This window comes from Cupressus sempervirens, chromosome 11 (genome assembly GCF_028749045.1).
Source record: "Cupressus sempervirens isolate cs-2001-9-10 chromosome 11, ASM2874904v1, whole genome shotgun sequence".
In the NCBI taxonomy this organism is placed as follows: Eukaryota; Viridiplantae; Streptophyta; class Pinopsida; order Cupressales; family Cupressaceae; genus Cupressus; species Cupressus sempervirens.
In genome coordinates, this window is record NC_143128.1 from 425548582 (window position 1) to 425566551 (window position 17970).

The window sequence follows — 17970 nt, forward strand, 5'->3', positions numbered from 1 at the left end:
AGAAAACAAGCTAGTACAAATAGTACAGGAAAATAAACTTCAAAACATGCCATAAGGGCTTACAATAGCATAAATCTAGAGATAATTTCTCCTTTCAGTACCTCCTCTCAAACTCCACTCCGAACTGCCTTTTACAATACCATAAATCTCCTTAAATAGACCTCGGAGGGTTAAGGACTAGGAGTACATTCTAGAAAGTGCTAGTAGGCATCCACCGACCAAATAGAAGATTCCAGAAGCTGCGTTAGAAGTCGGTGCAAATCTAGAAGAATCCAGAAATGCTAACCGAACTTTCAAGAGGCATAACTTTTGAACCGTAGCTTCGATTGACGAACTGTTTACATTTTTGGAAAGATCTTGAAGTGATCTATAGCTTTATGGACCAGCTTTTCTCATCCCCCATTTTTTGGCCCTTTTCAAGGTCATTTAATGCCCCTAACCTGACTTTGAAGCATTCTTAGGAGGTCTCCAAAACTCAAAAAACTGCAATAACTTTCAAACCGTGGGGCTTTTTGACCTGATTCTTTTTGTGGAATGCTCTAAATCACAATTACATTCATCTAGCCAATTCACACCTTCTAGGTCACCAAAATGATGGCCAAATTGCATGCTCCTATTTTTTCAAGATTTTCTAGCACACTGATAGTTGAACTATGAGAGTTGGAACCTTTATTTGACCCAAATGGGTGTCCAAAAATGAAAACACATGAAACAGAAACTAAGTCTAAGTACATTTTTTTTTGGGTGACACAGGATTGCCCTTATACCTCTGGATGCTCCTGCATCAAACACCCAGGGTAGATTGAAAAGTGACCCTGTCACTTTATAAATGATAGAGGAAATTCCAAATGGGAAACCTCAGCTGCTAAAATCCAAGTTGAGTCCTCGATCGGTCATCCTTTCCATTTGACCAAATACTCTTCATACTGCTTGTTTCTGGTACTCCTACCCACACGATGATCTAGAATGTCTTCTATCTCCTCCTTCTTAGAAGTAGGAATTGGACATGGCTCTAACACCAGCTCCTCATCTGCACCATCATCATGATACTCTGTTAAATTTGCAATGTTGAAAATGGGAGAAATGTGAATACCATCTGGCAGCTCCACTTCATATTCATTTCCTGAGTCATGTTTCTTCAAAATTTTGCAGGGGCCAAATTTCTTCATTTTTAGCTTGTTGTAGGTACCAGCTGGAAATCTTTCTTTTCGTAAGTGCACCATGACTAAATCCCCTACTTGGAATTCCTTATGTCTTCTCCTTTGATCAGCCCTAGCTTTATACTCTTGATTCATCTTGGTAATGTGTGGTTGAACGTCCTCATGTAGATGCTTGATATGTTCAGCAAATTCCTCAGCTTAAGCACTTGTCCTCTCCCCTTGTTCTATCTTCCTCATCTCTGGTGTAGTCCTTGAGCTACTCCCATATACAATTTGGAATGGTGATTTTCCAGTACTCCTATTTATAGAGTTATTATAAGCAAACTCTGCCTGTGGTAGAGTCAAATCCCATCCCTTGGGCTTATCCCCAACTAAACATCTCAGCAAATTGCCCAGACTTCTATTTACCACTTCTGTTTGGCCGTCAATTTGTGGGTGATGCGTGGAACTGAATTTCAAGTCTGTTCTCAACTTTTTCCATAATGTCCTCCAAAAATACCCCACAAATTTAGTATCTCTGTCAGAAACTATACTCCTTGGAAGACCATGTAGTCTTACCACCTCTTTGAAAAACAAGTCTGCAATATGAACAACATCATGAGTTTTGTGGCATGGAATGAAATGTGCCATTTTGGAGAACCTATTAACCACCACGAATACTGAGTCATTACCCCTTTGTGTCCTTGGCAATCCAAGAACAAAATCCATACTTATGTCCTCCCATGGCCTTGATGGAACAGGCAATGGCTGATATAGGCCAGTATTGTGACTAAACTGTTGGATAGTGTTGTCCTTAATGTCACACAAAATGTCATATCAGTCTTTAATCTCAGTTAACCGAGTTCAGACAATGATAACTGAGCTCACTCGATCATCGAAGAAAATAAAACAGACAGCAATAACCGAGCTCACTCAGTCATCGAAGGAAAGATGGAAAAGTCAGTTTTCATCGAGCTCACTCGATCATCGAAGGAAAGATGGAGAAGTCAGTTTTCACCGAGCTCACTCGGTCATCGAAGGAAAGATGGAGAAGTCAGTTTTCACTGAGCTCACTCGGTCATCGAAGAAAAGATGGAGAATTCAGTTTTCACCGAGCTCACTCGGTCATCAAAGTGGAGTCGGTTTCACCGAGCTCACTCGATCATCACAGGGAACTCAGTGCTTATCGAGTTCACTCGGTGACTGAAGGATTTCACAAAATTCTCTGTATTAACCAGGCTCAGTCGGTTAACATAGGAATTATTTTTGAACAGATTTTACCGTGCTGGGTCGACCAGTAAAGGGATTTGTTAAATCTTGCAATTCAGCCAACTGTTGGAATAATTGTTTTCCAAGTTATTTGAGCCGACTTGATAATCTGAAATATATATATATAGAGAGTTATTCAAGTTGTAAAAGAGCGTAAAAAAAAAGGTGTAAAAACAAGTGAAGAACAAGAGAAGCAAGGATGCGAAAGAAAATACTTAGATAAGAGGAGACTGAGCGAATCCTGATGAAGGATTAAAGGAGATGTAAAGTTGTATTTGATCAGTAAGGATCCAATCAAGCCGAACAGAGATCTGTAATCAGCAAAAGATAAGTTGCATATTTTTCAAGTCACTTCATTGTTGCTTTATAACCTTTGTATCTGTGAATCCAAATCTCTTAACAAAGTTGGTTTAACAGCCATTTTGTAAATCCTCTAACAAGGTAACAATTCAGTTGAATTGTTCTAAAGACCTCTAGCAAGGCCACTTCTAACAGAGTGTTTAAATCCTCTAATAGGGTCACAGCTAACAGTGTGTTTTTGTAACCTTTAACAGGGTTGGCTCCTAACAGGGCTCACTTCAGAAGAGTGAAAAACAATAACTAGTTACATTGGTGGTTTTTCTCATATTGGGTTTCCACGTTAAATCTGGTGTCTCTAGTGTTTGAGTTTGCTGAATTGGTTTGATATCAGTTCTTAATGATTGTTATTATTTGCTGCAATATCAAGTTTCAATAATCTGTAAAATAGATCAAACTTTTAGACATCTAAGGGACTGTGATATGTTTTTGTAGTAACTGATTCACCCCCTCCCCCTCTCAGTTACTTCATTCTCATTTCCAACAATTGGTATCAGAGCTTTTGGTACTTGCAGGAGAAGATTTCAAGGATCTAAGCAAAAGATCACGATGTCTTACAAAAGTGAAATTCTAAAACTTAATAGAGATAACTTCTCAGCATGGCAAGAACTGATGAAACTTTATCTGGCTACTGTTGGTGATACTAGACTAAAATACCTTGAAGAAAAATATGAAGAACCTTCTAGCACACTGTCAGTCAATGATATTGCTGAAAAGAAAACTCACAACAACATGATGATAGACATAGCATCTGCTCTCAGCTATGAAGAATTTGATGACATTAAGGACTGCAAAACCGCCTTTGACATGTGGAACAAGCTAAAAGAAATCTATGGAGGGGATGACAATGTGAGAAGAGCAAAAGCAGAAATTCTAAGAGGACAATTTGATCAAATGAGGATGAGAGAGGATGAAAACATTGCAAACTATGTTGAAAGAGTTAAAGCATGTGTAAGTGCAATCAGGGCAGCTTGTGGTGACATCAAAGGAGAAACAGTTGTAAGCAAAGTTCTCAGAACCTTGCTTCCCATTTATGCAATCAGAGTGTCTGCAATTCAGAAAAGAAGATGTGAAGCAAATCATCAGATAAGTCTTGAGGCCATAGTTGGGAGATTAACTACATTTGAACTAGATAACTTTGACAACTATGTTCTAGCTTCCAAGAACATGGAATCAGCATTTGAGGCCAAACTTTCACTCAAGGAGAAAAGCAAAAAGAAACTTCAATCAGAAAGTGAAGATGAATCAGAGCTAAGCTCAAACAATGATCTTGAAGTAATTGAAGCTCTTCTAGCAAGAAAATACTCTAGAGGCAGAGGAAAATATAAAGGTAAAGTTCCTCTAATATGTTTTTCATGTGAAGAAATTGGTCATATTGCAGCTAGGTGCTCGAACAAGCAGAACAATGATGAAAAGAAGGATCATAAATGGAATGGCAAGAAAGATTTCAAATTATTCAAGAACAAAGGTAAGAAATCATGTTTCATGGCTGAAAATTCTAAAGATTTTGATAATAGTGAGGATGAAATTGTTTATATTGTTGTTAAAGATGATTCTGACAATGATGAGGAAGATAAAATTGCTCTTATCTCTCATATAAGTAAGAATGATACATGGATTATAGACAGTGGTTGCTCACATCATATGAATGGTGATAAAACTAAGTTTGATCAGTTTGAAGATTATGATGGTGGCAGTGTAAGGTTTGGTAATAATGAACCTCGTTTCATAAAAGGAAGAGGAAGAATCTGTCTAACCAAAGAACTTATTTGTAATAATGCCTATTGGGTTGAAGGTCTCAAACATAATTTGCTAAGTGTGGCACAGTTACTCAATACTGGATTCAAGGTGGAATTCATGCATGGAAAGGCAAGACTGTTGAATGAGAAAGGAAAGCTAATAAGATCTAGCACCCAAACTAAAGGTAACTTATTCTATCTAGAACTTGGTGAATGCTCATGTTTTATTGCTCAAATTGAAGAGATTTGGTTATGGCATAAAAGGTTGTGTCATGTCAATTTTGATAATTTGATAAAAATAAGCAAATTCAAGAAAGTAAGAGGCATTCCTAACATTAAGAAACCTGAGGTTGGTCTATGCAAAAACTGTTAGATTGGTAAAATGGGAAGGACTAGTTTTAAAGGTAAAAACTATCAATCTGAAGATATATTAGAAATTGTGCATACTGATTTATGTGGACCTATTGGAATAGAAAGCTATACTGGAGAGAAATTTTTCATTCTCTTTGTTGATGATTACTCAAGAATGATGACTGTCATGTATCTAAGAAATAAATCAGAAGTATTTGAGAAATTCAAATGGTATTTGGCAAGAGTAGAAAAAGAAATAGGGAAAAGACTGAAATGTTTAAGGTCAGACAGAGGTGGTGAATTCATTTCACATGAATTCAATAACTTCTGCATTGAAAGAGGTATTAAAAGATAGGTTTCAGCACCAGGAACTCCAGAACAAAATGGAACAGCTGAAAGAAGAAACAGATCCATTATGGATTGTGCAAGAACCCTGATGATAGAAAAGAACATTGCTATCAAATACTGGAAGGAAGTCATCAACACTGCAGTTCATACATTAAACTGAGTATAGCTGAAAAAGGACTCATTCAAGACTCCCTATGAATTATGGTATGGCCACAAATCTAATGTAAGTTATCTGAAAGTATTTGGAAGCAAATGTTATATTTTGAAAGAATCTAGAAAAGGAAAATTTGATGTAAAAGGTGATGAAGGAATATTTTTGGGATATTCTTGCAAAAGCAAAGCATGTAGATGTTTAAATCTATCCACTCAAAAGGTCATAGAAAGTGCACATGTGAACATTGATGAGTTTGCAGACAAATCAGAAGAAGAAAGCAAAAAGGTACCTGAAGACTACAAGAGATTTGTTTACATTGAACCAGATACTATACCAAGTATACCATTCACTCAAGAATCCTCAACTCCTGAGTCTTTAGTAACCGAGTTGCAAATAGTTTAAACCAAGCCTTAGCAACTATTCAGACACTACCGAGCAAGTGTCTACTGAATCTGAATCAACCAAGCCAATATCTACCGAGCCAGAATAGCAAGAATAAGAAGTAGAAAAGGATAACAATGAAATTCATTCAAGAGGCAAAGAACCTGTATTAGCAAAATATGTCAGAAGACATCATGCACCAGATTAGATCATTGGAGACAAATCTGAAGGAACCCTGACAAGAAGTAAGTTGAAAAATACTTGTTTACTTGCTGATTTTGAACCTAGAAGTATTAAGGATGCACTGGCAAATGATAGTTGGATTGAGGCAATGAATGAGGAAATAGAACAGATAGAGAAAAACAAGACATGGACTCTTGTACCCAGGCCTAAAGAAAAGAATATAATTGGAACCAAGTGGGTATTCAGAAATAAGTTGACTGAAGATGGTAAGGTATCCAGAAACAAAGCTAGATTGGTATGCAAAGGATACTCACAAGAAGAAGGTATAGATTATGGAGAAACTTTTGCTCCTATTGCAAGATTGGAAGGATTCAGAACCTTACTTGCATATGTTGCTCATAAAGGATTCAAAGTTTATCAGATGGATGTCAAGTCAGCATTCCTCAATGGAATACTAGATGAAGAAGTTTACATTGAACAACCTGAAGGTTTTGTTGATCCAGATAAAAGGAACATGGTCTGCAAATTACACAAGGCACTGTGTGGTCTGAAACAAGCTCCTAGAGTATGGTATGAAAGATTGCATAATTATCTTATTTAGATTGGTTTTCAAAGAGCTAATGATAATAGTAGCTTGTATATAAAGGAAGGTCCAGATAATAAGATTGTCTTGGCAGAAATATTTGTAGATGATACTGTTTTCACAGGGCATGATGATCTTAGCAAAGAATTTTCAGAACAAATGAACAAGGAGTTTGAAATGTCTATGTTTGGTGAGATAAAATTCTTTGTTTGTCTTCAAATCCAACAAAATAAGAATGGCATCTTCATCACTCAGTCAAAATACATCAAGGAGATATTGAAAAAGTTTGGTATGGAGGACTGTAAACTTGTTGGAACTGCTATGTGTACTGGATTGAAACTTACAAAAGATGATGAATCCAAAGAGGTAGATCAAACATTGTATAGATCTATGATTGGAAAATTGTAGTATGTAGTTCATACCAGGCCAAATATTGCTCTCGCAGTTGGTATTGTTGCAAGATTTTTAGCAAAATCAAGAGAAACTCACCTGATGGCAATCAAGAGAATAATGAGATATTTGAAAGGAATTGAAGATTATGGGCTATGGTACAAATTTGGAGGTAATTTGGATTTGAAAGTTTTTACTAATGTTGATTGGGCAGGGAACCTTGATGATAGAAAAAGCACAAGTGGAGGAGCATTCTTTCTTGGAAAGAGATTGGTTTCTTGGACAAGCAAAAAGCAAAATTGTACATCCCAATCTATAGTAGAGGCAAAGTATGTTGCTTCAGCAGTAAATTGTTCTAATATTGTTTGGTTTAAGCAATTATTGCAAGGAATGAAGATGGAAATCAAAGAACTAATTGTTATGTTCTGTGATAATACAAGTGCAATCAATATATCCAAGAATCCAATGATGCATTCCAAGACCAAGCATATTGCAATCAAATATCATTTTGTCAGAGAATTGGTGCAAGACAAGGAGATCAGATTGGAATATGTCCACACAAAGGAACAAATTGCTGATATATTCACAAAGCCCTTGTCTAAGAATGCATTTTTATATCTTAGAGGTAGGTTAGGGGTTATTCCCCTATCTGAAGTTCACTAAAGGAAGCTTTAGTGATGCATCAACACATACCAGATTAAAGATCTATCTATTGATGCAGTTTAATCAGAAATCATTGCATATGAATCAGTACTATAGGTACATTGCAATTCACTTTACTTCTGTTGTCTTTGGCATGTGTTGTCAAAGAGGGAGAGATTTACTATCATATCCTTCTGAAATTTATGAGACTTAAAAAATCTGCTATGAAGCTCCTTAAAAGAAGGAGACTAGTGAAAGAGGGAGAAGTCTGTTATCTTGTTTTCAAATTTTCATTCTGTTATGACATGTTGTGTTGCCATCAATGCCAAAGAGGGAGATTGTTGGATAGTGTTGTCCTTGATGTCACACAAAATGTCATATCAGTCTTTAATCTTAGTTAACCGAGTTTAGACAATGATAATCGAGCTCACTCAGTCATCAAAGAAAATAAAACAGACAGTAATAATCGAGCTCACTCGGTCATCGAAGGAAAGATGGAAAAGTCAGTTTTCATCGAGCTCACTCAGTCATCGAAGGAAAGATGGAGAAGTCAGTTTTCACCGAGCTCACTCGGTCATCGAAGGAAAGATGGAGAAGTTAGTTTTCACCGAGCTCACTCGATCATCGAAGGAAAGATGGAGAAGTCAGTTTTCACCAAGCTCACTTGATCATCAAAGAAAAGATGGAGAAGTCAGTTTTCATCGAGCTCACTCAGTCATCAAAGTGGAGTCAGTTTCACCGAGCTCACTGAGTCATCACAGGGAACTCAGTGCTTACCAAGTTCACTCGATGACTAAAGGATTTCACGAAATTCTCTGTATTAACCGAGCTCAGTCGGTTAAAATAGGAATTATTTTTTAACAGAGTTTACCGTGCTGGGTCAGCTAGTAAAGGGATTTGTTAAATCTTGCAATTTAGTCGACTGTTGGAATAATTGTTTTCCAAGTTATTTGAGCCGACTTGATAATCTGAAATATATATATATATATAGAGTTATTCAAGTTGTAAAAGAGTGTAAAAAAAAAGGTGTAAAAACAAGTGAAGAACAAGAGAAGCAAGGATGTGAAAGCAAATACTTGGATAAGAGGAGACTGAGTGAATCTTGATGAAGGATTAAAGGAGTTGTAAAGTTGTATTTGATCAGTAAGGATCCAATCAAGCCAAACAGAGATCTGTAATCAGCAAAAGATAAGTTGCATATTTTTCAGGTCACTTCATTGTTGCTTTATAACCTTTACAGCAGTGAATCCAAATCTCTTAATAGAGTTGGTTTAACAGCCATTTTGTAAATCCTCTAACAAGGTGACAATTCAGTTGAATTGTTCTAAAGACCTCTAGCAAGGCCACTTCTAATAGAGTGTTTAAATCCTCTAACAGGGTCACACCTAACAGTGTGTTTTTGTAACCTTTAATAGGGTTGGCTCCTAACAGGGCTCACTTCAGAAGAGTGAAAAAGAGTAACTAGTTACATTGGTGGTTTTTCCCATATTGGGTTTCCACGTTAAATCTGGTGTCTCTAGTGTTTGAGTTTGCTGAATTGTTTTGATATCAGTTCTTAATGATTGTTATTATTTGCTGCAATATCAAGTTTCAGTAATCTATAAAATAGATCAATCTTTTAGACATCTAAGGGACTATGAAATGTTTTTGTAGTAACTGATTCACCCCCTCCCCCTCTCAGTTACTTCATTCTCATTTCCAACATAAACCCCTTGGCAACTTGACAAACCTGGCAACTCTGTACAAACTTCTTCACATCCTGTGAAATTTGAGGCCAAAAATAATGTTCTCTAAGAATGGCAATGGTCTTATCTCGACCAAAATGTCCTACCATCCCTCCACTATGTTTCTCCTTAATCAGATTTTCCCTCATGGAACTTCTTGGAATGCACAATTGACTACCCTTGAACAACATGCCATCCTTAATCAAATAGTCTAACCACTTGGTTCTATCTACAGCAACAAGTTCTTTACAAGCTTTCCATGCTTTAGTAAAATCAAGATCCTCGGGGTACAAATTCTCGAGTTCATCAAACCCAACTACTTCAACCTGCATTACTGTAAGCAACAATTGTCTCCTACTTAGTGCATCTGCAACCCTGTTAGATTTTCCACTTCTATGTTTCAACACAAATGTATAACTCTGCAAGAACTCTACCCACTTCATATGCCTCTTATTCAATTTACCTTGGCTATTTAGGTACTGTAATGCCTGATGATCAGAATACAAAAAAAATTCCTTTGGCAATAAATAATGCCTCCATTTCTTTAAGGCCTGAACTATTGCGTAGAATTCTTGATCATAAATAGAATACTTCTTCTTTGCATCATTCAATTTTTCACTAAAATATGCAATAGGCTTACCTTCTTGGCTTAATAAAACCCCAATAGCGCTACCACTAGCATCACAATCCACCTGGAACACTTTTCTAAAATCTAGAAGTGCCAACACAGGCTGTTCTGTCACCTTCTTCTTCAGCAATTCAAAAATTCTCGCAGCTGCTACAGTCCATTTGAACTCTTTTCTATCCCCTCTTATTGTATCAGTTAGGGGTGAACATATGCCACTGAAATTCTTAATAAACTTCCTGTAAAAACTAACCAGACCATGAAATGATCTTACCTCAGTAGTAGACCTTGGAGTAGGCCATTCCAAGATGGCTTTTACCTTCTCTGGATCCATTTTGAGACCTTCAGGTGATATAACAAACCCCAAATAGACTAACTCCCTTTTTGCAAAGATACTCTTCTTCAGATTAATTAACAATTTCTCTTCCCTTAGCCTTTCAAGGACACTACGAATATGCAGTAAATGTTCTTCCAAAATCTTGTTGAAAATTAAAATATCATCCAAATAGACAATAACAAATTTTTCCAAGAACTTCTTAAGTACCTCATTCATGAGCTGCATGAAGGTGCTTAGGGCGTTCATAAATCCAAAGGGCATGACTAACCACTCATAAAGACCCTCCTTGGTCTTGAAGGTTTTTTTCCACTCATCTCCTTCTCGAATCCGTATCTTGTGATAACCACTCTTCAGATCTATCTTTGTTAAGTACTGAGCTCCACTCAAGCAGTCCATGAGATCATCCATCCTTGGAAAAGGAAACTGGTACTTGATAGTTATCCTATTTATAGCTTGAGAATCTCCTCCACTCTCCATCCTTCTTTGGTGCGAGTACTGCAAGTACTGCACATGGACTCAGGCTCTCTTGAATCAAGACCTTCCTCAACAACTCCTAAACCTGTCTATTTAGCTCCTCTGTTTTAGTAGGAGTCATCCTGTGAGCCTTGTTAGGCAAAATAGCTCCTGGAATTAGATCTATCTGATGACTGATTTGCCTTACTGGTGGCAATCCATCTGGAACATTATCAGAGATAATATCTCAAAACTCCCCTAGTAAATCTGAAACTTCAACTGGTATTTCACTACTACCTTCTTTATCTTTCCTAGGAATCAAAGCATAGCACATATGTTGATTTTGCACTACTACCTTATTGTGAAATCAAAATCCCTGTTTGCCATCGCAATTTCTGGGGTTACCGACGCCAATTGCGACAGGGTCGCTATAGATGCAATGGCAACCCCGTCGCAATTGCTGTCGTAATTGCGATGGTGAAAGAAGTAAAACAAAAAAAAGATTTGTGCACCATTAAGCTTCCCCAAATATGACACCATTAGAGACTTGCAAATCATTGTTCTCAATTATTATATGTCTCATATTTGTTAATGTACGTTACCCGAAGCCTGAACTAGTTTCAGGCCTTTCATATGGATTCTATAAAAGCTCTTGTCCAAAAGCAGAAGAGATCATTAGAGAAGAAATGGGTAGCTTCTTGGAGGAAAATATTACCTCAGTTGGAGGATTTCTTCACATTCCTTACCATGATTTCTTTGTTTAGGTTAATAAAAAATGGGTTGAAGCGAGAGCAAGCAAACTGGGTCTTCCATTAATTACCTTTTGAACTGAATTATCACCAACAGATCACCATCAGGATTGAACTAAACTGACAGTTGGAATTTTGAATGCTAAGAATATTAATTTATATATAATTAAATTTAAATAACACTCTAACTTTGTATAACCATTTACTCAGAACTAAATCCTTGGCTGCTAATATGGCTTGTGGTAAGTGCTTCTCTCTGGGAAAAATTAAATGACCATCATAGTTCCTAGTTTGTTACATACTTCACAAACATTTCCTAAATTAAACATTTCACAGTATTCCTCTATTTTACTCAGTTTGTGAGTAGCATCAATAGTTTGACAAATACTACAAAAGCACGCCGATAAAAGATATTATTAATATATTACATGGAAGCACATACAAAGTGATAAATGATTGTTTTTCTTAGCAACAAAACATAGAACCTATTGTTGCATTCAGTCACAAAGCTATGAGCATTTGATCACAATGCTTCAAATGTAGCTAATTATGACTTGCTTCTTAATTATTTTTCTCTCTACCATCGGCTTTCACAACGAGATGTTTATATCTTGAAATTTAAAAAAACTAAAACAAAGACTTCAACGAAGCATTCGGTCATGAAACTATGAGAATTTTCTCATGATGCTTCAAATGAAGCCCTTTATGACTTATTTCTTAATTAATTTCATCTCTATCATCAGCTTTTACAAGGAGATGTATGCATCCTATATTTATAATAAAAAAATACAAACAAACACTTCAAAATGTCAAATATTATTGTATTAGTCCAAACAAAATAAAAGATATTCTGCCACACCTTATAAATATCCTAAATAATCTTTTGTCATTTTCCCTGTCTCAACATTCCTACACAGGCAGCTTCTAGCTTCTCTGAAAATTCAAGTAGTCTTGGATTTTCATCTAGTTTTGCCCTGCCGTAAAAGCAGTAAAGGCAATTAAACACAGAGAAGATACTTGAAGTGAATCTAGATCATTCTTAGGATGAATGCTTGTTAGATCTTAAAGAAGTTAGTGGATACACTATCATGTAGATGTTGGTCAAAGCCACAAAGCTATTGCCCAGCCTGACCACTTTTATTGTACAGAAGTACAGTAAAACCTGTGTCAAAATGACTAGAGATTTTGATGTTACATTGAGTTATTGGAACTAGGTACAAAAGAAAACATTTAGAAAGTCTAGGCAGTGACATATTTGGAATTCACAACATCTAATTCCTTAGTAAAAAATATATCAGTGTCATATTCTTCATACCTAGCTTCAGTAGTTGTTGCATCTTTATAAGTTTTTGTGTCTCACAATTTGTATGTGTGCAATTATATATATATATATATATATATATATATATATATATATATATATATATATATATATATATATCAAAGTCACTATTTATATTTGTGCACGAAACTCAACAGCAACACAAATTGTAAATCCTACAAAAATAAACGGTTACTCTTGCCCATTGTGTGTATGTGTAGTAAAACAAAATTAATATTTGTTAAAATCTAGTTTTGGATTCAATAAAAAAAAAAATTTAACCACAATTGAATCCAAAATCAAGTTTTGAACATCTATAATGGATTGTGGAGGCTTGGTATCATTAGCTATTGATATTTGCACACAAAATTCAACAGCAATAGCAATTGTAAACTAAACAGGTATTCTTGCATCTTGATCAGTTTTTGCATTTCACATATCTCTTGCTGTGAAGTATGAGTTGGAAGTACAATGATTTGCTATTAGAAAAAATATGGGAAGCTTATATTCTATATCAAGATTATATAAAAGTGTTGCCATCAAAATCTGACTAAACATGCAACTAACTTCATACCTGGGATCTTGGGAGGAGATCCATGATCTCCATAACGCAATTTGGAAGGTATCTTCAATTTGCATTTCTCTCCAACACACATTCCCAGAAGTCCTTGGTCCCAACCTGTGCCATAATATATGATGATATAGACCATCAGGCTTCCATTAATCCCTTCTTTATCCACAAAATTTATTAACAACAATAAATTGATCAATTTCATAAATGATAAATTAAAAATCGGAAAGCTAATTTTCCTTCATAGATGTGCCTCTCATGAATACAACTTCATAACTAGATTCTAGGGACTAACCTAGACATCCACAACTTAAAGATTTGTGATAATTACTGAAAAAACTTGCAATATGAAATGTGAACTTCATGAAACGTGATTAGCAGGGTTGTTCATAAATTGTGTAGAAATCCATGGCATGCATCAAATGTGATAGGAAAGGAACAACTCAAAGACTAAACATACAAAAGTCACTTAGCTATTATCAAAGACTCCATTACCATAAATGCAAATAAGTTTGATATTTCTTCCAAATAGCCTATCATCAAATCACTGGTCACTTTGAGGGATCGTACATTTGATGATACAGTGGCTTAAAGTAACATTATTCAAACACTAAATCTATTATAATAGTATAGATCACTATCCAAAGATCCCTGATTTTGTTTTAAAATGTTACAAAGATGAATAGTAGTGTGAATTAAGTTGCTGGTTTGATCAATAAGCCTATGCTCATACCTGTTCATGAATCAATCATTGAAAGAAGTTATTGTGTGCCCGACAGAACCAAGATAATCAACATTGCAATCTTCATATTATTGTGCCAAGAAACAAAACCAACCAAATTCCTGTTGCGTCATATTTAGCTTTCCAACTGGCCTCATATACCTCCTAGAAGATATCTTTAAACCTACCAATTTAAGTCACATATAAGAAGAATCTCCGAGAATATGATGATCCTTAAGCTAGAGAATCATAAAGAATGATAACATGGAAAGTAAGGTGTGTTAGAGAAAAAGGTAAAAATAAGATCATCAATCCTTGTATTGATTTGAAAACATACCTTCCATCATATTTTTTTAAAATTTTGTTTTTAGTACTTAGGTAAAGTGGCCATTTCTTCTCATAAGTTGTTTCCATTGATGCATTAGCAAATGCATGAATAGACTACATAGAAATAATTAATCATAATTGAATATTTGAGATTTGCTCAATTAGAATTAGAACAGGAAATTATATTTGTCATAAAAGAGAGGACTACATACCTCATTAGTATTGTACATAGCTAATGCTATTCCTCCATCTCCTTTACAGTCATATACCTCCAACTCTATAGTTTCACCTACGTTCTCTGGAACTGCATCAGTTGACAGAAATCATTGTTGCATGCTACAAAGAATACTAATGAAACAAAAAATAGATGTTTTTCGATCTTTGATAGTGAAACCACAATGATATTCACTAAGCTGAAAGACAACAAGGACGCATACCATCTAGTTCCTGCTGATTGAGAATTTGAATGGAGAGTTGTGTACTTAAAGTTCTAGTATCATACAGATCCAAAGTCTAGGGAACTAGCTAGAAAGTTTTTCCATTTTAAATTTGTTGTTAGTTGAACATTACCAACAAAAAGTATAATATATACTAGTAGATCTATGGCAACCTCCCTCAGGACAGGCAAGAATGGGTTTACAGAAATAGCCATGATACTAAAGATTTATATTAATAAGGCAGGCTGTACAATATACTTCCTATTCTCAATCTAGCCTTTATTGCCTTGTTTGCTAGAGTCTGGTTGTCTATAAGAGGAATTAGGCCACAACCCTAACATAGGCGCAAGAAGAAAGCCCAGTACCCAACCTGAGATGATCCCTATGACACCTTGTAATTGACTCACAACTTTGCATCAACACAATGTTAGCTATAAAGTAAACAAAATCTAGCCTAGTTACTTGATCTTTGTTTACATCTGCTAAACATAGATTTAGAAATTGGGCTTAAAGTAATTATGAACCCTAAATTAAAAGAGAAATCCAAGAGTAGTCCATAATGGGTAACAATCTGTTACTTCAGATGACAAGATTCATTCTTGAAATAGAGCACCATAAGCATCATACCCATGTTAAGAAGTTTATCAATAGCTATGACCAATCACGAAACACTCTAAACAAATCAAATCTAGAAATTTTACCTTCTTATCAGCCACCTGGAAGGGTTTCAAGGCTGCACACGAGCGCTCCTTCTGACCAGGCAATGTAAGATGTAGGGGCATCAAACTAGCTATATATTTACATCTAACATGAAAACAATAAGGTCTGTCTAGTTCTGATGTTTACTTACAAGTCCATGATCAAATTACGAATGAAAAGATACAAACTTTGGTCTTCACAAAAATTTAATACACACAAAACTTAAATACTAGCAATATCTATTGTGGGGCTAGATGGATTTATACCTATTTGGGCCTGATTGCATCTTCAAATATGGGATGCTTGGAAGATTGAAACTGGGTTGAGGACACGTTTTGCATAGGAGGACTACTCATTTTCTCATAGCAATGGATAGAGAAAAGAGAAAGAGAAAGATGAATCTCATCCTTACCCCAAGATTGAGTCTTTGCGTTGTGCTTTTTATTCAGACCAGGCTTTGATAAGAAGGGAGACAAGGCTTGAGAAGACAATGGACATGGCGAAGAAGAAGAAGAAGAAGTAGATGGATTAAGCATAGGCCAAAGGGAAAGAGAATATAGTTTCCGAAATCCACCAAGAGCCAAAACAACAAATCTCAATTGATGGCTTCCACAACTAGTGTTAGCCCAATGCTTGAGACATATGTTTTCCCACAGCTTGTAATCTTGTGCAGCTTTATGCCATATCCTATTAACACATGAGGTTGTTGCCAATGTTCTTACATCCATGTATTTCATCACTTCGAATAACAAATCCCCATCTAAAAGAAACTGCTCCATTTGATCCCTCGATAAGTTCTCACACTGATCCTGAGATTACAACTTTTCAGATTTTTGTGAAACAATGGCACCTCCAAGTCTTCGTTGGGCTTATAACTATGATGATGGTAATTGATTTTATACTTACTGGGTCTTCTTATTGCCAATCCCATTGCCCTTCTAGATAGAACAGGACAAATGAATGTGTATCTACAAATAAATAGACCTTGTACCTTAAAAAACAAGTTGGATAGTTTCATAAATAAGCATCAGACAGGGATCTGAGTCTCTAAATTTAGGCAGAAACATAGAGATAGACATGGAGACCAGAGAGCACAGCTTCAGAAAAAGGTAAAGTTATGAAATGGAGCAGAGCACTACCAGAAGGAAAATTTCTAATAAAAAAGGAGCAGACAATGACGAAGATGGGTTCCTAATTTAAATCAGATCCTGAAAGTGATTGATAATCATTTAGAGACTTTACCTTCAAAAATATAGTGTCCGCCCTTGGAACACTGACAAACATGTCGCTCGCAATGTGTTGCACACCTATACCACAAACATATCATAAACAACTAGTGAGGATTTTTTTACCCAAAATCTGTGAAGAGACAGAAAATGAGTTCAAACATTGTGTTTAAAGCAAGTACCGGCGTAACTAGGAGCCTCCAAGATGACTTCAGGGAGATCAAAATTAAAGCATTTGATATTGGGGAAGGAGCGAGAAATAATGGATCTTGCACTTTGAGTGCATTTTACATCATTTAGGGGCTTTAATAGCCTATTACATCATGTAAACACTACCATCCACCCATAACTCTTCCTAGGAAACCCTAGGACTTCAAATGACCCCTTACATCATATTGATTCCCTATTTGTGCCAAGTTGAGCTTCACTTACATCTTATTGAGCTTCACTTTGTTTCAAGAATAGTTTAATATTCTCTACTAAACAGGGCCAACCACGTGAAGGTGGAAGCTCATTTGGCCCCACCCCCATCCCCCTAACATCACTCTACATTCCTCGTTAACATCTAACATTCATTCATTCTTTCAACCATTAATAAAATGTAACATTTAATCAATACCACATGATAACATTCATTAACACATTAGATTCATAAACATGGAACATTCATCAATATTTTGCATTAACACATAATTCATGAACATTCATTAACACATAATTAAATTCATTGAGACATGAAATTCAATCATTATCAATTAAGGTATGTAGATGACAATCATTTCTTTTTTTTCTTTCTATTTCTTTTTTCTATGTAAGCTCTCAGAGGAGCATTAGTGTCATCATCAATTTCCCCCTCATCAGTTCTTTTCTCTGTTCTTGATGATCTCAAATTCCTATGCTATTGCAAAGGGGGGTCCTCTGCAATAAGAAATAAAAGAGTTAAATTAAAAATAATTTATTATAATTGTTACAAGTATTTAATTATTTTAAATAACATAACTGTGGTGTTCTTTACCTAATCTGACCACATCATTTTGTCTGGACTCAACGTCAACACGCTCATGAACATCGACGCCTCGATCCTCTATAGCTGCTATACAAAATGTTACGTTAATCCAAACACCAATTGCAATTACATATAAAAAATTTAATAGAAAATGTATACCTCCACCACTGGGATGCACATCATGCGAACCTTCAGCATTCATAGATTGTGTATAAGGATTGTCAGGCTGCATTCCAAC

The 17970-nt window shown here is 35.7% G+C and overlaps 1 pseudogene; it reads right to left on the reverse strand.

The window, feature by feature from the left end:
* Positions 1 to 15766: 15766 nt before the first annotated feature.
* On the reverse strand, positions 15767 to 16431 carry LOC149530246 (F-box protein GID2-like; annotated as a pseudogene).
* Positions 16432 to 17970: the final 1539 nt, after the last annotated feature.